This window comes from Pelodiscus sinensis, chromosome 23 (assembly GCF_049634645.1).
Source record: "Pelodiscus sinensis isolate JC-2024 chromosome 23, ASM4963464v1, whole genome shotgun sequence".
In the NCBI taxonomy this organism is placed as follows: domain Eukaryota; kingdom Metazoa; phylum Chordata; order Testudines; family Trionychidae; genus Pelodiscus; species Pelodiscus sinensis.
Window position 1 is genome coordinate 14,189,967 of NC_134733.1, and position 22,775 is coordinate 14,212,741.

Here is a 22,775-nt window from a genome sequence, read left to right on the forward strand (position 1 = left end):
GCTCTTCCCCCCCGTGTTCTTCCCGCTTCTCCCGGGCTGGGAGCCTTTCCTTCCACGGGAAACCTTTCTCCTGCCGTTTCTCTGCCCCTTCTCGTTTCCTCCTTGCTCTCCTTCCTCGGGGACAGTGAACATGACGCATTTATGTAAAACCTTCAAGGTGAATGGGGCAGGGACTGGTCCCCAGGGTGGCACCAGTGTAACTGCCGGGGACTTAGCTAGTCCTGTTTATTCACTCGGCAGTGAATATCTCACCTGCCCGAGGGAAGATTTCATGGGAGGTGCATGAAACTCCAAGAGTTCAAGTCACTGAGTTTCCTCCAACTCTTCCCCTCTAGCTTAGGGTTTGCCCCATTCAGGGAGGGGATGGAGGATTTGTCCCTCCTGCTTACAGAGGTGTCGTGAGTTCCACTGGGAAATCCTGGTGCACCCGCTCAGAGGCCCAGGGCCTCTTGCTGCCGGCATGGCTCCATCTGGGATTCCGCTTGCATCGATTCACCACCCACAAGCCAAGGGAAATTCGTAGCTCCCTTGGATGGACTCTGGGCTCTTTGTGCAGATTCCCTGCTTTCTTCTTGGCCTCCACATACAAAGAGCCTGGGAAGGAGAAGCCTGACCTGGCAATGTAGGTGCATTCTGCAGGCTGCGCCAGCTGAGCCTTTAGGTTCCCCTAGGGTTACCAGATGGTTTAAAAAAAATACTGGACACACTTGATCTCAGATCTGGGGCTGGGGGGGGGGGAGCGGGGCTGGCCGGGAGGAGGTCAGGGGGAGCAGGGCTGGCCGGGAGAGATCGGGGGGGGGGGGCGGGAACTGGCCGGCGGGAAGCAGGACTGGCCAGGAGAGGGTTGGGGGAGTGGCGGGGCGGGAACCAGCCGGTGGGGAGCGGGGCTGGCCCAGGTGCACACAGATTCCGGGGTGCTCCCCGTCCTGCACGGTCCTGGCAGGGCGCATGGGCAAGTCTGATCCCAGGGATTCCATCCCACTCCCACTCCCCTCCCCTCTACTGCGTGGTTGCGTACGGCCTGGCGGGTAGACACACTCACGCAGCATGAGCACATCTACCAACCAGGCAGTGCGCAACAACGTACTGATACTCATGATAATAAAACGTAATTAGAAAATACTGGTATGTAAATGTCCGGTATTTTCTCAATTTGTTTCCTGGACAGAAAGCTCAAATACCAGACTGTCCGGTTCAAAACCGGACACCTGGCAACCTTAGGTTCCCCATGGGACAGGATCTTGCTCCCAGTGTCAGAAGGCTTTGCCACTGATATCAAGGGGAGCAGCGTTAGGCTTATGGCCTGTAGGTGTCCGGAAATCCCTGGGAGAATGTCTTTCCAAACTGTGTCTAAGCTGTGCTTTGACAGGCCCTTCTCAAGCTGAAGTATTGTGTTTCCTTCCAGTTGTTCCTATGGAGGAGCAAGTGCAACACCGACAGGCAGAGCCGAACCCGGGACATCTGGAGCTCAGTGTATGTGCCTCTACAATGCGAGCAAAAAGCCAGCTGCCTCTCAGGCTGTAGAGCTCACTCCTACTTTCTTTCTCTGTAAGTGAGCTAAGTGCTACTACATGGGACAGCACACCGCACCCAGAAGGTGTGTGGGTTACACAAGGGTATTGGGAGGGAAATGAAGGCAGCAGCGTGTAGAGTTTTTGTGCTCTTTGCAATATATTGGAGCCATCTAAATTGGTCTTGTGGTACTGAGGAGGGATATGGCCGCTGACATATTTTTATCGGGGATTTTATTTCTGTTGGCTTCATCTACAAGAAATACCGTTTCCTCCTTCCTGAGCCGACGCCGAGCGAGGGGGAGAGACAGGCTGCAGATGTGAGCTCTGCGCAGCAGTCACAAAGCCCGGTGAAGGAAGGCACCCGGAGCCACCTCAAGCAAGTAAGCAGCAAACTTTTAAAAAAGGGTGTCAGGAAACAGCACAGAAAATTAAGGCCGAGGCCAAAAATAAAACCCATCTGATTAGCACCAGAGCTTCCAGCCCCCTGAATCTCCTTGGGCTCGGGAGATAAAAAGCCCCTTTTAACTTCCTTTGCTTAGAGTTATTGGCGTTCAGCGCAGTGAGGAGGAATCCGCAGCCAGGGGTTTGCCTCTGATCTTGGGTGGTTTGCATTCGCTTTAATAACTACCCTTGCTAACCATCCTATAGATGCACGCACATACATATTTTCTTTCTCAGTCTCTCTCTCACACACACACACAAACGTGCGCGCGCATACACACACACACAGAGTAAAAAGCTTTGAGATCCCAGCATAAAAGGCATTATATATAGGCCACAATTCATTCCATGCTGTGGCCCTTTGTGCTGCTCTGGGCATGTAAAATGGGCTCACATGCTCCCTGTAGATTTCCCTTGAGGGCAAGAAGGGATTTTCCCCACCTGGTATAGAGCAGTGTTTCTCAACCTTTTTTTATAAAGTACCCCTTTAAAAATAAAATCCCAGTACCTACAGTTTTCAGACACACGTTTTTTTTTTCTACCATTGCAACACATTTGTTTAAACAACTTAATTGTAGCCAGGAGAATGATGAAATTTTGGGTGTAAAAAGTACAAAAATAATAAAGCGCTGGAAAACTTAAAACAAAAATTCAGTTTTCTCCACATTTCAGTTGTGTTGACGTACCCCCAGACTTCTCTCGAGTATCCCTAAGGGTACTCGTAGCAGTGGTTGAGAAACACAGGTATAGAGCACGCATCATGGCATCCCACTGGGTCCCAACATACGGGACATGGCTAGAGGACACTGCTCTATCTATGCTGTGCATTTAGAGTGCCAGGACCAATGAATGCGATTTAGAGCAAACCTGGTACTACCTCTGAGCTGTGTCATGGACCTATACTCATCAAAAGCCAGAGTCAGAGTCGCAAGGTGGCTTAAAGACCTCCAGATCAGCTACTAGAAGTGGGCCTCATCCTCCCTGATTGGATCCACCTTGTCATCTCTAGCCTGATTCTGGCCTGCATATTTATACCTGCCTCTGGAAATTTCCACTACATGCATCTGACGAAGTGGGTCTTTGCCCACGAAAGCTCCAACACTCCAGTTAGTCTATAAGGTGCCACAGGACTCCTCGCTGCTTTTGCAGATTCAGACTAACACTGCTACCCCTCTGATAGGTGGCTTAAAGCCACTTTGGCCCTTGCTTCAGTCTTATGCTCAATGCGGAGCTACCAGGACACAGAATCTAGCCTTAGGAACAGAGGTGAAAGGAAGCAGGTGCACATGGTGCGTAGCTCCGGCAAGAGCTGGCTGAGCTGTGGCAAAAGCCAGCAGGGAGCTATTTAAAGAGCTGGCAGGGACCTGGGTTGCAATAGGCCAGTGCCTGTAAGAAATGTTAAGGTACTTTCGCCTCTGCTTAGGCATGGAAAGGACTGTGTCCAAAATGGTTCAGAATGCTGTAAGTCAAATCCTGAGGCGCTCAGTCCATCCCAATGCAGGTACAGCGGATGGTGACTATAGAATATGGCTCTGTAATGGTGCCATGATTGTGAATGGCATGATTTGCATCCATGACTTTATGGCATTGTTAATGAGAGACACTCTTATTGCCCTCTTCTCTGCTAGGAAAGAGCACCCAAGTAGACAAAGGATGAATAGTGATTTTCCAGCCCTGGTAGGACATTATGGTAGCATCTTGAGAAAATAGTGAGCCAAATTTCTCCATTGTCCATTGAAGTCAGTGGAGTGGCCTCCAGGGTGGTTCTGATTCACATTCCCCCACCTTTCATAAAATCATAGAATCCTAGAACTGGAAGGGACCTCGAAAGGTCATCAAGTCCAGGCCCCTGCCCTCGTGTCAGGACCAAGCACTGTAGACCATCCTTGATAGATGTCTATCCAACCTGCTCTTAAATATCTCCAGTGATGGAGATTCCACAACCTCCCTAGGCAATTTATTCCACTGTTTTACCACCCTGACAGTTAGGAAGTTTTCCTAATGTCCAACCTAAACCTCCCTTCCTGCAGTTTAATCCCATTGCTTCTTGTCCTGTCCTCAAAGGCCAAGGAGAACAATTTTTCTCCCTCCTTCTTGTAACACCCTTTTAGATACTTGAAAGCTGTTCTTTTGTCATCCCCTCTTCCTCCTCCAGTGTTTAGTCCTTTGTCCTTGTGCAGCCTCTTGTGTTCAGCGATCCCAAGTATTGATGTAGCCATCCTATCATCAGCTGGCTCCCACGGCTGCTTCTATATGCCACCACTCGCCTGCTTGCCATAGACAGCTGATGGCAATGCTACTTTAGCTCAAGTGGGTGGGGGGGGGGGGGCAGCCTGTGTTTTCTCACCTTCGGAGCACGCACGCCTGAGTCCACTATTGCCATGAAGTTCTGAGTAGCCATGGTGCAAAGTTCCCACTGGCTACTGGAGGAGTATTAGTCCTTTTTTACACATAAGGAAACTGAGACAGAGAAGACCTAAATGACTTACCCACCTCCCCCAACAAGTCAGTGACAGAGCTGAGAATAAACTCTGGCGTTCTGAACTGCTTCTCTCCAGGGGAATCTACGGGGGCCATTTGTGCCCCTTTTACATGCCCAGAGCAGCACAAAGGGCCATGGCATGGAATGGATTGTGGCCCATATATAATGCCTTTTATGCTAGGATCTCAAAGCTCTTTAATGAGACAGACAGACAGACAGACTATTATCCAGGATGGGTAGGAATGGTGTCCCTAGCCTCTCTTTCTCTGCAAGTGGGAGGCAGGGGAGGGATCTTATGAGGATTACCTGTTGTGTTCCCTCCCTCTGGGGCATCTGGTATTGGCCACTGTCGGCAGACTGGATACTGGGCTAGATGGACCTTTGGTCTCACCCAGTATGGCCATTCTTATGGAAGAGCGAGCGAGAATGTGGCATTCTGAACTGCTTGTCCTAGCAAAGGGAGGACTGGAAGGAGCCGTGTTCAGTGGAGCATCCGTGCTGCTGTAGAAGCATCAGGGAAGGGGTGGTAGGAACTAGCACTGATTTCCCCCCGGCTCAGGATACCGCCTGTCACTGGTAACCCTGCACAATTTATTTCTGTGGGGTGGCCTTCAGACATGTGAAACCCCGCATCAATGTGAAACAGTGCCATCCGTTCACAACACATCCCCTGAACGTCGAAGGGGACTGATTGCGGCAGCCTTCCTAGCCAGAGAAATCTGTGATGTGTTGCACATTTTGCAGCCATCTTCCCCTTACCCTCAATGTTTGGTTTTAAATGCACCTCTTTTTCCCAGCTGGAGAGAGGAAAGGCTGGGAAGTGCATATGAATCCGTGTGACCCGGCGTCTGCGTCTTTCTAGGTTAGTCTGTGCTGGCAAAAGTGAGGTGGGCTCTGCAAATGTGTGTGTGAGCAGAGAAATGGGCTAAAGAGGGGACGGAGCCCGCTATAGTCTTTTTTCTTTGCCTTTCCCTGCCAATATAATCAAAATAGCTCACTTACACCTAATAAAATAAAATCCAGAATCCAAAAGCCTTCCTCCCCTTTCACTATGTGTCTGGATGCCATTCCTTGAAGCTGAACTGAAAAAGCCAGGGCTGGTTTGTTTGTTTGTTTTTAACTTTATTTTGAAGTGAGAAATATGAATGATGGTGGAGAAGGTGGGAGAGGAGAACCGAGCAATGGTAGATAAGATACCAGCAGAACAAAGACCAACACTATTGGATAAGTTGGGTCCTACTCTCTTTTTTTCTTGCTTAGCGCAGATAGGTGAAGCTTATCGCTTCATCTGCCCCAAGCATACATGCGTGTGTGTTTTTTCAATTAGAAGTGGTTTGCCTCTCCCCTCCGTCAGTTTCCATTTAAGATTGCTTTCCATCACAGCCCTAGTTCCCCAAGCTGCCAAAGAGCAAATGCGAGAAGCATCAAGTGGCCTTTTACAATGTGGCAGGGATGCCAGATGCACAAAAGAATCATAGAATATTAGGGTTGGAAGAGACCTTGGGAGGTCATCTAGTCCTAAGGGGGGGGGGGTAAATACTGGCCTAGCGGCCAGATCCAGTTTCCCAGAGTTAGTCCCTGGCGGGCTGCTGCCACTATATATTTGCCTGCGCCTCTGCAGGTACTGGAGATTGCAGGTGCCATTGGCCATGGATCCCTGTTCCTGGCCACTGGGAGTTGCGGGAAGTGGTATCCCAGTCCCAGTTGGGATTTTCTATGGGTGAAAATTACAATTCCCAACCAGTTCTATTCCTGAGTGTCCAAGCCACAACAAGTGTTGATGTGGAAGCTCTATGCCTCTGAAAACCATGCCAATTCTATGTCATGAGCATACATCCCATTGGGCAATGAAATTTGACTGGAAGGTGTTGCTTGGAGCTTTCTTAGATTTGGGATGACCACACAAATGTTTTATTTAATTATAGTTGTATCAGATCTCATACTAAAAACATACTAAGGGTTTCTTTAATATCTTGCATTCTAGGAAGGTTCTCAAAATCATAAGGTATATTAGTGCCCCCCCCAATATCCTCTCTGAGGTACAGTCATGGATCTTCCCTCTTGAAGAAATTTGGATTTTTTAGAGGAAGTCACTAGTTCGACCCCCCAAACAAATGGGATTTTAAAGCTCCAGAACTATATTTAAAACTTTTTGGAAGAGCTCCCACTCACAAAGGTCATTCACGACTTTCAGCTCCAAAGCATACATTTCTAGTAGCTGGTAGCAGTAGTAGATCGTTATCCCCCATAGGCCAGTCACTAGAGAGAGATATGCCACACTTGATCAGTGTGTTGCATTATTATCCCCATTTTAGAGACAAGGAAACTGGGGCACAGAGGTTAAAGTGATTTGCTCAAAAGGTCAGTGAGATTATGCCAAAGCCAGGAACTGAGATCAGGAATCCTGCTGGCTTTCCAATTCTTTAGCCACAAGACCACTGAATATATTCTACAATTTATATAAACAGAGATATATGCAAAAGTTTGCATTTTTTTCCTTTTAGTCTGTCTCAGAAATCTTTAATAAAGTTCATAAGTAATGTTTGGGGTATCCACATCCTGCACCTTTAGAGGGCTGAAAATAAATCTCATAATCTAATACTTTTCATTTTGGTTTAATAAGACTTTAATGACATAGAGCTAAAATCTCCCCCTATAACAGGCAAATGACCTCTCTTGTGGTCAGCAGGTTTCATGCATATGCCTTTGAGAACAGGAGTTGCACCATTTTTATTAACTACAGGCTGGACCTCCCTGATCCGGGACGTGAGCGGTCCTGAACCAAAGAGTTTGCCAGACCAGGGGAGGTCAGTGCTCCCCTGCTGGCTGCCCCATGCCTTGGCTCCTCTCCCTGGGGCTTCCAAGTTTGGGGCTTCTACCTTGCAATCCCACTCGCTGCTGCCAGAGTTTGCCAGAGTTCCCCTGCCAGGTCGCCCGGCCTCCATCAGCCCCACTGACACTGAGGGTTCTCTAGGGCTCTCTGACCAATGCTCTTCTGCCGTCACCTAACGCGGGAGTTCCCTAGCTGGGGCACCTGGCCACCCAGCCCACTGCTGCTGAGTGTTTCATGAGTTTCCCTGGCTCGGGCTGCCTGGCTGCCACCAGCCCCACTGCCGGGGCCAGTCCTGCTCCTGTGGGGGGTTCCCTGGCCCAGGGCTCTGCAGCTGCTATCAGGCCGGGCTAATTCTGGGGGTTCCCTGGCCAGGGTGGGGGCTCTCCATTCCCCACCTGGACCTGCTGATGCTGGGGTTCCCCAGCCGCATTCAGGGCTCCCCAGCCACCGCCTGGCTCAGCCACTGCTGACTCAGACAGAGCTCCCCAGTCCTAAGATAAATGATCACAAATTAAAGCAAAATAAAAGGTGAGTGATGATGAGAAGGGAGGGAATCACAGATCAGAGAATGTTCCAGCTATCACCTTCCTCCAAAATCATGCATACATGTGCATATATAATGTACTGTTTAAGGTGTATTACATATCCCCCTCCATGTCTGATCCATGTCCCCAAGCTCCAGGACTTGAAGCGGTAGAGGGCCATACTTTTGGTCTGGATGTTCTCCCAGTAGAATCCTTGGTGTTTTCTAAGATTACAGACACCACACATGATACCTTCCAAAGCACAACCTTTTAAAGTGGCAGGAGCAAAATAGCTGATCATCCCTAAACAAGCGGAAGAATCAGGAGCAGTGAGCCATCCCTACAGCAATCTCTTTCTACAGAGGTAGTGCAGGGGCATCCTTGATTGAAACAGAGTTATCATTGAAACCTGTTATTTCCATGTCATGTCTTACTCTGCTTGTAATTTTGTTGTAATTACCAACAGTAACCATTGTTTGAAAAGGAGGCAGCAGAGAGTTTTCATTAAAGTCGGTGAAAATATTTCTCATAGGTGGCATGTATAAAATGCTGAAGTTTCTGGGAATTCTTTTGCATAGCATATATGAGAGAGAGGGAGAGAGAGAGAGATTCATCTTTGATAAAATTCCACCCTAGTCAATGGATGAAACATAAAGAAGCAGCAGCAAAAGCTCTAATAATATAAAATTATAGAAATAATAGGCAAAAGGGAGACAAAATAGGTGTAATTTGCAGGCTGAGGTTAAAAAAAGCCCATCAATACTTCATCCTGCATAGAGTTATTTTGAACACATCCCACAGTTGTATTTAGCCAGTGTAATTAGTCAGTTCAGCTTTTCATGGCAAAAATCTGGACGTGTCACATTCCTTCCTCACGTAGCTCCATTGACTTTGATGGAGTTGAATTAAGGATTAATTTGCTCCTTTGTGTCAAGGGATGTATTTGTCCGGCAGATGTAAAGCCACGAGTATTCAGAAGGATGTGGGAGGCTGAGTCGCGGCATTGCCATGTGTCAAAGGTGAGATTTAACTTTGGCTAGGATAAAGTGGGAGAAGGGAAGAGGCATTGAAAAATAGACACCTGCCCTCTGTGGTGCTGGTTGCGTTGGTCAGAAGAAGGCACCAGTCCTGATTTTGGTGGAGATCTTGTAGGTGTGAAGGATCTCTAGTAATCCAACCCATATGGGCAATTTGTGGTACTCAGAATTAGCACTTCATCCCTGTGATCCAATTGCCAGCTTATGTTGCCACACATTTTTCACCTCTGTCTATACAGGCTCATGTGCCTGTATGGTGTTAGAGGTACAACTGGGTTCAAAATTTTTTGATTAATAATTTTTGTTGAAATATGATTAATCTAAACTGAAATTGTGAAATAGTCAAGTTTGATGAATTTCCTAACTTGAAAAAAATGTTGAGAAAACCAGTTTTTAAACCGTCAAAAACATAGTTTTAATATATTTGAACCAAAAAGAGGCCTGTTTTCCAATTTTAAACCAATTTTTGATGTGAAGCTTAACAAACTGAAAAAAAGATTTTGAAAAGAAAAAAGAGAAAAAAGTCAACATTTGAACAAAATATTTTGATCGATCTGAAATGAAAAAGAGCAGTTTTTTTGGTTTGTGAATATTTTTGAGATTTTTGATTTTTCATCCCAGTTCAAAATGGGAAAGAAATTCAATCTCTCAAAAATATTCTTGGGTCAGGAACTCTTTCTGCCCTGCTCTCCTTGGAAGAGCTGCATTAGTATCTCCTACTCTTCATTAAACTGATGCAAAATATTCAGTGCTGCTCACATGAAGCCTTTTAGTGCCTGGGAATAAAGTGTGCAAGAGCTTGATCTATGCCCAATATCTCCAATTCTTTGCAACTTAGCCATCTCAAGTGATACTGAAGCTACAAGAAAATATTGAGAAATGGTCACATTTCAATTTAAGTTGCTGGGACAGACTTAAATCCATTAAGATGCCTATTACTCCTCAGACAGTATATGAGACCTATCCTCTCCTTCATTGTTTTACAAATAGATTGTTAATGTCTCAGACAATTTCGGTGGAATAATAAGAACCTAAGTATATTGATGGATCAACTTTATCTCCCTAAGTATCAAGGTGGAATGAATTTCCCTAATGCCTTCCAATGCCATTTATCTCTTATCATGAAGCAGAGACTATATTGGTTTGATAGAAAGAAAAGAAAGAGCAGAAGAAAACCTCCAGCTCCCAGTATGGCTAAAATATATTTCAAAGCTATTTCTAGTCTGTATACTGATAGGGCAAGAGACTTTGTGTCATCTCAGACATCATCCTGGATGGGGTAATTGAATCTGGACCCATCTGAACTTCTGCCAACTTTGGAGAAGGTCGGCTCCAGATTCCTGAGTTGGCCCCGGATACGTGAGTCAGCCCTCTCTCTGTTAATAACAAGTACTAATTTGCATCCTTTTCTGTGGGTGATATATTACCTAAATGCCATCCTACAGCTTCAAGGTCTTACAAAGTGCCCCACAGAGCCACAATCTCCCTGTTGCTGCATGGGGGTGACAAAGCCGTGGTAGTCTCAATCAACAAGCCCTTTTAGAAATCAAATACAGCTGCGTGCCTTTATCATGTATGAATACCAGGTAGGACTCACGGGCACCAGGCAAATTACCATGGCACCAGTATTCCCTATCAGCTGAGTGCTTGGGTGGCCACCCAGGAGAGATTCCAAAACTGCCCAGCTGATTAGCAGAGTGCCCATAGCCAATAGTGGTGCACATGCTGCAGTGTGCATCACAAAATTTATTCCACACACAGATGGAAACTATTAGAGGGAACAATCTATGGCACCCTTCGCAATGGAGGATGCCCCATTGAATTTCTTGGTACGCAGCCACTGAAGATATTAACAAAGCAGGTAAAGGGTGCCTTGTGTGAAACAGCAGTAGCTCCTTGGTGCACAATTTTCTCCCTCAACATAGTGTCGGTTGCTGGAAGAACAAAAAATGTTTTTTAAATAAGCTGTTGAACCACCATTTTTTGTTTTTCCAGCAACCGACACTACGTTGAGGGAGAAAATTGTGCACCAAGATGGGGTGCTTCTCTTCAGGCAGACTGTTAAAATGAGGGGAGGAGTGACCAGATAGCAAGTGTGAAAACTGGGCACAGGTGATAAGAGGGGAGGAGGAGGGCGGAGAGACTGGCTGGGCCCCTGGGCAAGGTGAGTGGGGGTGAGGGGCAGCTCTGTGTTCCCAGAAGGGGCTGGGCTGGAGGCAGACAGCCTTCAGGAGCATGCCACCTTGCGCCCACCCCCTCAGTGAGCCCTCAGACCCACCAGGAGCGTGCTGCGCAGCACTCTGGTGACAATTTAAAGGGCCTGGGGCTCTGGATGCCCCCACTACTACAGCAGGGTCCGGGAGCCCTGGGCCTCGGGTCAACACCCCTTTTTGCCCTTCCCCATCAGCCGGCCTGGATACAGGGCGATAGGGCCTAGATAAGAGAGAGCCCCAAATATCAGGATTGAGCCATTAAAATCAGGACAGTTGGTCAGCTTAGGATGGCTTAACTCTGGACCCAGTTGGCAGGGAATCCATCACCCGCCCACGGACTGTATCTCTGGAGCAGCCCTGTGTGTTGTTTTAGCAAGGCCAGTGACGTTCACGTGCGTCGGTGGGTAGAATGCCAGGCCCGGTGGGCTGTCTGTGGACACTTCTGGTGCCAGGGCCCTTTTTGGTCAGAGGAAGGGACTTTAGTGGATCTTCTCCCTTCTCCTCCACCCCACGGACAGGCCAGACGTGGCTGCAGCATTCAGGAAGGCCTGTGGCGCTCTGGAGCCCCCCCTCTCTCCCCCAGACACAACGCAGTCACAAATAGCTCCTCATAAAAGGGCTGTAAAAGCGTGCTGCCCAGAACAGCGAGGCGGGCTTGCAAGGAGCCCCCAGGGGCTGGCCATAAACAAGGCTTGGTTGGCAGAGGTGCAGCCCTGTGGGTTGCAGGGAGACGAGGGCGGGGAGAGGGAATGTTTTCTGTGGGACTCGGGGCCAGCCTTGCAGCTCACTCGGCTGCTCTCTGGGGGAGGTATTCCAGCGAGGCAGGGGTTAAAAACCTCCCCCCTCGCCAGCAGGCAGCAGACAAGCCACCAGCTCCCCCTGTGCCTGTAAATGCGCTTGGCCAGTAAACAGTTCACTTGATATCGGGTTTTTCCAGGAAGCCTCGATCCCCCCCGCGCCGGTCAGATGAAAGGCGAGCGGGATCGATCTGCCCGCGGGGGAGGCGCGGTGCGCGCCGTCTGGAGCTGGCGGCCGGGCGGAGGCAGGCGGCGCTGGGGCTCCAGGCGGTAGCGGCGGGAGGGGGAAGGAGAGCGGCGGCTCCAAGCGGGAGGTCCGCGACGGACGGCAGCAGCCGCCGGGGAGCTGTCAGAGCGGAGCCGGGCGGCTGGGGAGGGGAGGGGAGGGGAATGAAATGCAGTAGAAGAGCTGGAGTTGGCGGGGAGCACACACATCCTCTCCCGCCCCTCCACCACACACACACACACACACACACACCCTCCTCTCTCTCCCGCCCCCCACAGACAGACACACACACACACCCTCCTCTCTCTCCCACCCCCCCCACAGACAGACACACACACACACCCTCCTCTCTCTCCCGCCCCCCACAGACAGACACACACACCCTCCTCTCTCTCCCACCCCCCCCACAGACACACACACACCCCCTCTCTCCCCACCACAAACACACAATCCTCCCCCCCCCGACAAACACACACTTTCTCCCCCCCAGACACATACATACACACACCCTCTCTCCTGCCCCTCCACCACACACACACACAAACACACTCTCCTCTCTCTCCTGCCCCCCCCCACAGACACACATATACACCAACTCTCTCCCCACCACAAACACACACCCCTCTCTCCCCCCACCACAAACACACACACTTTCTCCCCCCAGACACATACACACACACCCTCTCTTCTGTCCCTCCACCACACACACACACACACACACACTCTCCCCTCCTGCCCCCCACAGACACACACATACACTGTCTCTCTCCCCACCACAAACACACACACCATCTCTCCCATCCCCAGACAGATGCTCACATCCTCTCTCCCTCCACAAACACCCCTCCTCGCTCTCCCTGCAAACAAGCACACACTTTCTCTCCCCCAGACACATACACACCCTCTCTCCTGCCTCCACACCCTTTCTCTCTACTCCCCCACACACTCTCTGTCTCTCCCACCCCCCACAGACAAGTATCAGAGGGGTAGCCGTGTTAGTCTGAATCTGCAAAAGCGACGAGGAGTCCTGTGGCACCTTATAGACTAACTGAAGTGTAGGAGCATAAGCTTTCGTGGGCAAAGATCCACTTCGTCAGATGCATGTACTCCCACATGTACCCCACAGACAGACACACATACCCTCTCCCCCTCCCACTCTCTCTCCCCCCACAAAAGCCCCTTCTCTCCTGTCCCCACAGACACACACACACCCTCTCCCCACCACAAACACACACATCCTCTCTCTCCAGCCCCCCCACATACACCTCCTCTCTCCTGCACCCACAACCTCTCTCTCTTCCCCTCACACAAACACACACCTCCTTTCTCCCCCCCCCCCGCACAGACCCACACACACAAACATGCACACACAACCTCTCCCGCTTCCCTTGTATATGAAGTGGGGCCAATACCCCAGGAGGCAGGAAGGAGCCTGTTTCTTTCAATCCTGGGGGGAATTCTGCAATTTTAGTGTGGCTCCAAACGCAACAATTGCAGAATGCCCCCGACACTATCCCTGTAAGCTGTGCGCCTGTGCGGCCTCTCGGGAGAGATTCAAATGCCACCCAGCTGATTAACAGAGCACCCACAGCTAGGTTTTGAGTTTCTGTTGGTGGTGCACATTTGCACGTGCCTTGGTGTAATAAATATTTATTCTGCACATGGATGGAAAAGATTGGAGGGAACATTGCTTGGGACCCCAGCGCTGCACCCCTTCCCTCCCACAGTTAAGGCTCCTTCATCTTCAGTCAAGGACTAGCATCTTTGTTGCCTGTTTCTCCCCAAACTTTTGGACCCTTTTGTTCGTGGCTGGACTCTGGGGGGCCTGTGGGTTTGGCTAGGAGCAATACCCGGGATTTCTGACATTTTTGTCTGAGGCTTCTAGGGAAATCACCCTGGGAAATGGTTTCACATGAGCTCTCTCTCTTAATCACAGTTGCAAACAGGACTGAAACAGGTTCCTCCTGGCATTTTGTTGTGTGCTCCCGGACATGCGGTGGGGGGGGAGGTATCGGGAAAGTATCTGAGCAATTTCACAACCTCAGCAAGGATGTTTTTCTAAAGAGCAAAGCTGAAACGTGGGGGTCAGGGATCCTGCCTGAACTAATTTCTTCTTCTACCCCTCTTTTGGAGGGATGTTCTGATAATTCTGTATGGGTATGTCTACACTACCCCGCTAGTTCGAACTAGCGGGGTAATGTATGCATACCGCACTTGCTAATGAAGCCCGGGATTTGAATTTCCCGGGCTTCATTAGCATAAGCGGGGAGCCGCCATTTTTAAAACCCCACTGGTTCGAACCCCGTGCAGCGCGGCTACACGGGGCTCGAACTAGGTAGTTCGGACTAGGTTCCTATTCCGAACTACCGTTACTCCTCGTGAAACGAGGTGTACCGGTAGTTTGGAATAGGCACCCTAGTCCGAACTACCTAGTTCGAGCCCCATGTAGCCGCGCTGCACAGGGTTCGAAGCAGCGGGGATTTAAAAATGGCGGCGCCTCGCTTATGCTAATGAAGCCCGGGAAATTCAAATCCCGGGCTTCATTAGCAAGTGCGGTATGCATACATTACCCTCCTAGTTCGAACTAGCGGGGTAGTGTAGACATACCCTTTCTCACCATGTCTATAATCTAAGCAGGTTTCAAGAGTGAATGAATATTTGTATCTTCTTGTGGATTCTAGTAGGATCATCTCAGTGGTTTTACCTTGAGCTAAGTCATAATAGATTTTATTGGTAGGTTTAAGGTGCCTGGAAAAGGGATGGGAACCAGGGCCTCCAAAAGACTAATTCTTCTGTGCCCTCGCAGATCGTGAGTTCCTGGAAAGGTTGGCGTTCCAAGGTGCTGAGGACTGATTGAAATCAGTGGGAACTTAAAACTTCTCTGCCTTAGTTCTCCTATCCATGGTTTTAACCCCATTTTACTGCTGGGGAACTGAGGGTATGTCTACACTACAAAGTTAATTCGAACTAACAGACGTTAGTTCGAATTAACTTTGATAGGCGCTACACAGGCAAATCGCTAGTTCGAACTTAATTCGAACTAGCAGAGCGCTTATTTCGAACTAGGTAAACCTCATTCTACGAGGACTAACGCCTAGTTCGAATTAAGTAGTTCAAATTAAGGGCTGTGTAGCCACTTAATTCGAACCAGTGGGAGGCTAGCCCTCCCCAGCTTTCCCTGGTGGCCACTCTGGGCACCACCAGGGAAACTCGTCTGCCCCCCTCCCGGCCCCGGAGCCCTTAAAGGGGCACGGTCTGGCTACGGTGCCTGTGCCAGGTGCAAGCCTGCCAGTACCCAGCCAGCAGACCCTGCACCTGGCATGGCACGAACCAGCCACCTGCTGCCACCCAGCCCTCCGCCTCTTCCCAGGACAAGGCTGGCGGCTCCCGGGAGAGTGCCCAAGTCCGCAAGAGGCGGGCGCCCAGCTGGTCTAGTGCGGAGATCGTGACCTCATCCACGACCTCCACACTAGGCACAGGAAAGTGGCCGTCTAGGACAGGATAGCTGCCAGCCTGGCCACCCAGGAGCAGGTTTGCATGAAAATCAGGGTGGTCCAGTGAGACCCCCGACCCTCAGCTTAGAATGGCCATACTGGGTCAGACCAAAGGTCCATCTATCCCAGTAGCCTGTCTGCCGACAGCAGCCAACACTAGGGACTCTGGAGGGGATGGACCGATGACAATGACCAAGCCGTTTGTCTCGTGTCATCCATCTCCAGCCTTCTACAAACAGAGGCCAGGGACACCATTTCTGCCCCCTGGCTAATAGCACTCCATGGACCCAACCTCCATGACTTTATCTAACTTCTCTTTAAACTCTGTTATAGTTCTAGCCTTCACAGCCTCCTGCAGCAAGGAGTTCCACAGGTCGACTATTTACTTGGTGAAGAAGAACTTTCTGTTATTAGTTTGAAGCCTGCTACCCATTCATTTCATTTGGTGTCCTCTAGTCCTTCTATTATGGGAACTAATGAAGAACTTTTCTTTATGCACCCTCTCTACACTAGTCGTGCTTTTATAGACCTCTATCATATCCCCTTTCAGTCTCCTCTTTTCTAAGCCGAAAAGTCCCAGTCTCTTTAGCCTCTCTTCATATGGGACCTGTTCCAAACCCCTGATCATTTTAGTTGCCCTCCCCTCTCCCACCCTCTCTCTTCCCCTCTCCCACCTCCTTTTCCCAGTCTCCCCGAGTTTTGTTCAATACAGAGAGTTTCCATTTTTGAACACACGTGTCCTTTATTTTGTACATCAGGAAGGGGGACTAGCGAGGGGTAAGTGGAAGGAGGTGAGGGAGGAATGGGGTACGAGACCCCAATGGGGAGGACTGGGGTGGCTCTGCGGGCTCCTCGGGGTGGAAGCTCTCCAGCAGCCCCCCCGATTAACCCTCCCCCAATGGCAGCCTGTGGCAAGTGCAGCCGAGCTGATGGCCAAGTGCTGTGATGTGCCAAGTGTGGGCACTCAGGGCACTCCAAGCCAGGACTGCTTTGCAAGTGGGGAACCCCTGAGAACTGTCTGTCTGGGGTGGAGGTCGGGTTTCTTTAAGCACAGCCCTCAGCTAGCCTGAGACAGCAGCTCCACGCTCTAAGTCCTAATCTGATGCCCTGCCGGCACTGCTTCCGGCCATCCTTAACCTCGGTTCAGGGTCCACTCAATGTGGACATCCTAGTTTGAATTAGCAAAATGCTAATTCGAACTAGTTTTTAGGGCTAGATGCACTAGTTTGAATTAGCTTAGTTCGAATTAACTAATTCGAATTAAGTTAGTTCGAATTAGTGCTGTAGTGTAGACATACCCTGAGAAACTTGCCTAAAGTCTCCTAGGAATTCTGTAGCAGAATTGAAACCAGCTTTTCTGAATCCCAGGCTAGGATCCCAACAAGCAAACCAGCTTTCCTCTGGAAATAATGGACATAATTATACTGGCCTACTTTCCAGATGGAGGGCTGATGTTCCTGTGTTTATGTGGTACTTTGAAAAGCACTGCTGTATGTAGTGCTAAGTGGTACTGGTCCTGCTCCTAGTCCCGTTGAACTCTGTGGCAAAACTCCCATTCACTTTAGGTCCATTATTCTATTTGGCCTGAGTCTCCTCTCACAGCAGTGTAAATCTGAAACAACTCTGTTGAAACCCATGTTATGCTAGTGTAAATGAGAGACAAATCAGGCATTTTTATTTTATTTTATTTTATTTTATTTTACATTTCTAATTGCAAAATTGTTGTTCAGCAGAAGTGCTGACCTCTAGTAATTAACTGGGGTTTCTCAAGTGAAAACTCTAAGCACTGGGGCGGTAGTTGCTTTTGTTCAACAAGGTTGAACGACAAGTGCAGAGTCCTGCACTTGGGATGGAAGAATCCCAATTATTGTTACAGGCTGGGGATCAAATAGCTAAGTAGTAGTTCTGCAGAAAAGGACCTGCGGGTTACAGTGGACGAGAAGCTGGATATGAGGCAATGGTGTGCCCTTGTAGCCAAGAAGGCTAATGGCATATTAGGTTGAATTAAGAGGACCATTGCAGCAGATCCAGAGATTTGATTATTCCCCTTTATTTGGCTCTGGTGAGGCCACATCTGGAGTATTGTGTCCAGTTCTGGGCCCCCCACTACAAAAAGGATGTGGATGCATTGGAAAGGGTCCAGCGGAGGGCAACCAAAATGATTAGGGGGCTGGAGCATATGACGTATGAGGAGAGGCTGAGGGAGTTGGGTCTGTTTAGTCTGCAGAAGCGAAGAGTGAGGAGGGATTTGATAGCAGCCTTTAACTCCCTGAAGGGAGGTTCCAAAGAGGATGGAGAAAGGCTGTTCTCAGTAGTGACAGATGGTAGAACGAGGAGCTATGGTTTCAAGTTGCGGGGGGAGAGGTCCAGGTTGGATATTAGAAAAAACTATTTCACTAGGAGAGTGGTGAAGCTCTGGAATGGGTTATCTAGGGAAGTAGTGGAGTCTCCATCCCTACAGGTGTTTAAGTCTCGGCTTGACAAAGCCCTGGCTAGGTTGATTTATTTGGGATTGGTCCTGCCTAGAGCAGGGGGCTGGACTTGATGACCTTCTGATGTCTCTTCCAGCTCTATGGTTCTATGATTCTAAAATTCTATGTTTTTGTTTGGGTTTTTTTCCATGCAGCTCTTTATTTTGGGGAACTTTTCAGCTGGAATCAGAGCTGATGGGGCTGGAAAAGTCCTCCAGATCACTTAACCTAGCCCTCTGCGTCAAGCAGGATAAAACAGCATGATGATCCTGCCATCACTTTAGGTATTCCCAGTCTTCAGGTATTTCAGCTTGTCTCTATCTGTGAGATGTAATTAGTGCTGCTGTGCCAAAACCAAAAACCAAACTAAAACAAACAAACAAACAAAATTTGGGGATCCAGGGAATGATAAAAATGACAATAAGTACTAACTTCCCAGTGCTGCTGGAGTTCAGATGGTTTTCATAGCTCTCTCCTCTAGCCTGACTGGCTCTGTGGTCCTGTAGCACATCAAGGCTTAAGTTTGGAGATACAAGTATTTTCTCTCTGGGGCCTATTTGCACAGCTCAGCAGTCCTAGCTTGGTGCCCTGCCTTCTTTTGTGGTACTGTATTATTAAAGGGTTATACGTCTGTCATCTCCATAAATATAAAACCATACAATATTAGAACTGGAAGGGACCTTGAGAGGTCATTGAGTCCAGTCCCCTGCCCTCACGGACCAAGCGCTGTCTAGATCAGTGTTTCTGAAAGTGTACTGCAGAAACACTTTCAGAAACACTTTAACTGGCCACCACTTCCTGCGGCACCCCTTGGCTGCAAAGGATGAAACGGAGCCAACAGGAGCCGCGAGGCTCTGTGGCCGTGGCACTGGTACATAAACAAACCAGAATGGCCAGTTAAAGTGTTTCTGAAAGTGTTTCCGTGGTAACACTTTCAGAAACACTGGTCTAGATCATCCCTGACAGGTGTCTGTCTAACCTGCTCATAAATATCTCCAGTGATGGAGATTCCACAACCCCCCTAGGCAATTTATTCCAGTGTTTATCCACCCTGACAGTTATTTTTCCTAATGTCCAGCCTAAACCTTCCTTGCTCCAATTTGAGCCCATTGCTTCTTGTCCTATCATCAGAGGCCAAGGAGAACTATTTCCCTCCTTCTTCCTTGTAACACCCTTTCAGATATTTGAAAACTGCTATTATGTCCCCTGTCAGTCTTCTTTTTTCTAAACTAAAGAAGCCCAATTTCTTCAGTCTTCTCTCATAGGCCACGTTTTCTAGACCTTTAATCATTTTTGCTGCTCTTTTCTGGATCTCCAATTTCTCCACATCTTTTTTTAAATGTGGTACACAGAGCTGGACACAATATGGCAAAAGTGACCAAGGAACCCCACAATAGCCTGTGTTATTGGGGGGGGGGGGGGAGGAGGCTTAAGTTACAAAATTTGGAACCAGAGTTTTAACACCCCCCAGTTTGTGACATTTGGATGTAGATACCTTAGAACAGCGATGGGCAACCTAGGCTAGTGAGTGGGCTGCATGAGTGGCCTCCTTCATCTCAATGGGCCTCTTCTGGAATAGGGAGGTTTGCTAACTGCACTTGTGTGCCTAGAATTTGCAGGGTGTGCCAATTGAACCATAGCAGCACTTTGGATGGATATAGATGGAGCCTTACAATATCATATGCAATCAGTCCACACCTCACTTCACGTGCTTTACATGCATGTCACTTTAATAATATTGGTAGAGGGGAAAAACCTAAGTGGACGGAAACCAGCAGAATCAGACACATGGGCCACATGCCTTAGAATGTAATTGTATGATTATTGTGGTCCGCTATTCCTGTAGTCCTGTTTATTGTACTCTGCTGGGAAGTTTGGCTGTGAGTCCAAATGCCACCCAAGTTGTGATCTGGGGATTTTGTTTGGAGCCATCTCTAGGGTGATGTACAATCACAGAACAGGAAGACAGTTCCTGCCCCAAAGAGCTTACAGTAGATCACCTTGCTATAGAACTAAGTTCCGTCTCCACTTCCTTGTGAAGCTGTATCATGATGGGTGTCCCTCTGTTGTCGTCTTCCCACATCACAGGAATACAGTCGAGGTGGGGAGTCGAAGCAGGCTGAAGGACCAGTGAAGGCAGTACAGAACAAGGAAGAAAACTGGTAGTATGTAACCTCCAGGAGAAGAAAGCCAACTCAGGTATCCCCAATTCCAGTAGAGGTAAGTAACTGCTTTTAGGCTTTCTGCACAGGCACTACAGTGGAGAATGTTTTGGCAGAGACCTCTCAGGGAAGAGATCAGAAGGAGGCACCATCGACTAGAAGGCATAGAATGCGTAGTCCTAGGGATGGGGGTTCCACGACTACCACCCCCAAGAGAAGACAGGTGGTGCTGGTCGGGGACTCCCTCCTACGAGGGACAGAGTCATCCATCTGCTGTCCAGACCTGGAATCTGCAGAAGTATGCTGCTTACCAGGAGCTAGAATTCATGATGTGACCAAGAGTCTCCCAAAACTGATCAAACCTTTGGATCCCTACCCCTTCCTGCTTCTCCATGTAGCCAAGAGTGACAGATCATGTAGCACTGGGAAGAAGGATCAAGGAATTTGAAGTGCAATTGGTGTTCTTGTCCATCTTCCCTGTTGAAGGAAAAGGTCCTGGTAGGGATTATCGAATTGAGGAAGTAAATGTGTGGTTGCACAGGTGGTGTCGGAGAGAGGGCTTTGGTTTCTTCAACCATGGGACTCTGTTCTAGGTTCAAGGATTGCTAGGAAGAGATGGGATCCACCTAACCAAGAGAGGAAAGAGCATCTTCACGGGCAGGCTTGCAAACCTAGTAAGGAAGGTTTTAAACTATGTTCATTGGGGGATGGTGACTTAAGCCCTGAGGTAAGTGGGGAAGTGGGATATTGGGAAGAAACACAAGGAGGGGGGAGTAACAAAGGAGGACTCCTGAGTTGAATGGAGAAGGTAGGGCAATCAGCTAGGGTATGTCTACACTACCCCGCTAGTTCGAACTAGCGGGGTAATGTAGGCATACCGCACTTGCAAATGAAGCCCGGGATTTGAATTTCCCGGGCTTCATTTGCATAAGCGGGGAGCCACCATTTTTAAAACCCCGCTGCTTCGAACCCCGTGCAGCGTGGCTACATGGGGCTCGAACTAGGTAGTTCGGACTAGGCTTCCTATTCCGAACTACCTAGTTCGAGCCCCGTGTAGCCGCGCTGCACGGGGTTCGAACCAGCGGGGTTTTAAAAATGGCGGCTCCCCGCTTATGCAAATGAAGCCCAGGAAATTCAAATCCCGGGCTTCATTTGCAAGTGCGGTATGCCTACATTACCCTCCTAGTTCGAACTAGGAGGGTAGTGTAGACATACCCCTAGTTATCTAAGGCGTTTGTACATGAATGCAAGAAGCCTGGGAAGCAAACAGGAAGAATTAGAAGCCCTGGCACAGTCAAAGAACTATGATTTGATTGGAATAATAGAGACTTGGTGGGATGACTGGAGCACTATCATGGAAGGGTATAAACTGTTCAGGAAGAACAGACAGGGGAGAAAAGGAGGAGGAGTTGCACTATAGGTAAGAGAGTAGTATGATTGCTCAGAGCTCCAGTATATAGAGGGAGAAAAGCCTGTTGAGAGTCTTTGGGTTAAGTTCAGAGGCAGGAGCAACAGGGGTGATGTTGTGGTTGGCGTCTGCTATAGATCACCAGATCAGGTGGATGAGGTAGACAAGGTTTTCTTCAGACAACTGAGAGAAGCTTCCAGATCACAGGCCCTGGTTCTCATAGAGGACATCTGTTGGGAGGCCAATACAATACTACACAGACAATCCAGGAATTTTTGGAGAATGTTGGGGATAACTTCTTGATACAAGTGCAGAAGGGGCCATGCGCAGCTTGACCTGCTGCTCACAAACAGGTAGGTACTCATAGGAGAAGTAGATGTGTGTGGCAACCTGGGCAGCTATGATCATGAGATGGTAGATTTCAGGATCCTGACAAAAGGAATAAAGGAGAGCAGCAAAATATACACCCTGGACTTCAGAAAAGCAGACTTTGACTCCCTCAGAGAACTGGTGGGAAAGATCCCCTGGGATGCTAACATGAAGGGGAAAGAAGTCCAGGAGAGCTGGCAGTATTTTAAAGAAGCCTTATTGAAGACACAAGAAGAAACCATCCCAAATGTTCAGTAAGAAAAGCAAATATGGTAGGTGACCAGATTGGCTTACCAGGAAAGTCTTTGGCGAGCTTAAACACAAAAAGAAAGCTTAGAAGAAGTGGAAACTTGGACAGATGACTATGGAGGAGTATAAATATATTTCTCGAGACTGCAGGGGAGTAATTAGGAAGGCAAAAGCACAATTGGAATTGCAGCTAGCAAGGGATGCAAAGGGTAACAAGAAAGGTTTCTATAGGCATGTTAGAAATAAGAGGGTGATCAAAGAGGGTGTGGGATCCTTACTGGATGAGGGAGGTAACCTAGTGACAGATGATGTGGGAAAGGCTAAAATAGTCAAAAAAATTTTTTGCCTCTGTCTTCACAGACAAGGTCAGCTCCCAGACTAATGGGCTGTGTCTACACTGCACCTCTTTTCCGGAAAAGGGATGCAGATTAGACACATCGTTATTGCAAATGAAGTGGGGATTTAAATCTCCCCCGCTTCATTTGCATGAACATGGCTGCCGCTTTTTTCCGGTTCGGGGCTTTGCCGGAAAAAAGCGCCAGTCTAGACGGGGAT

At 48.7% G+C, this 22,775-nt stretch overlaps 1 protein-coding gene across 1 annotated transcript in view; it reads left to right on the forward strand.

The window, feature by feature from the left end:
- The first annotated feature begins 1,427 nt into the window (after nt 1-1,427).
- Nucleotides 1,428-22,775, forward strand: part of SAMD11 (sterile alpha motif domain containing 11) — a 324,237-nt gene continuing 302,889 nt past the window's right edge. Inside the window, exons 1-2 of the mRNA XM_075906866.1 lie at nt 1,428-1,894; nt 20,121-20,252. The gene's annotated coding sequence lies outside the window, so the exon portion shown is untranslated. The remainder of the gene's footprint in view (nt 1,895-20,120; nt 20,253-22,775) is intronic.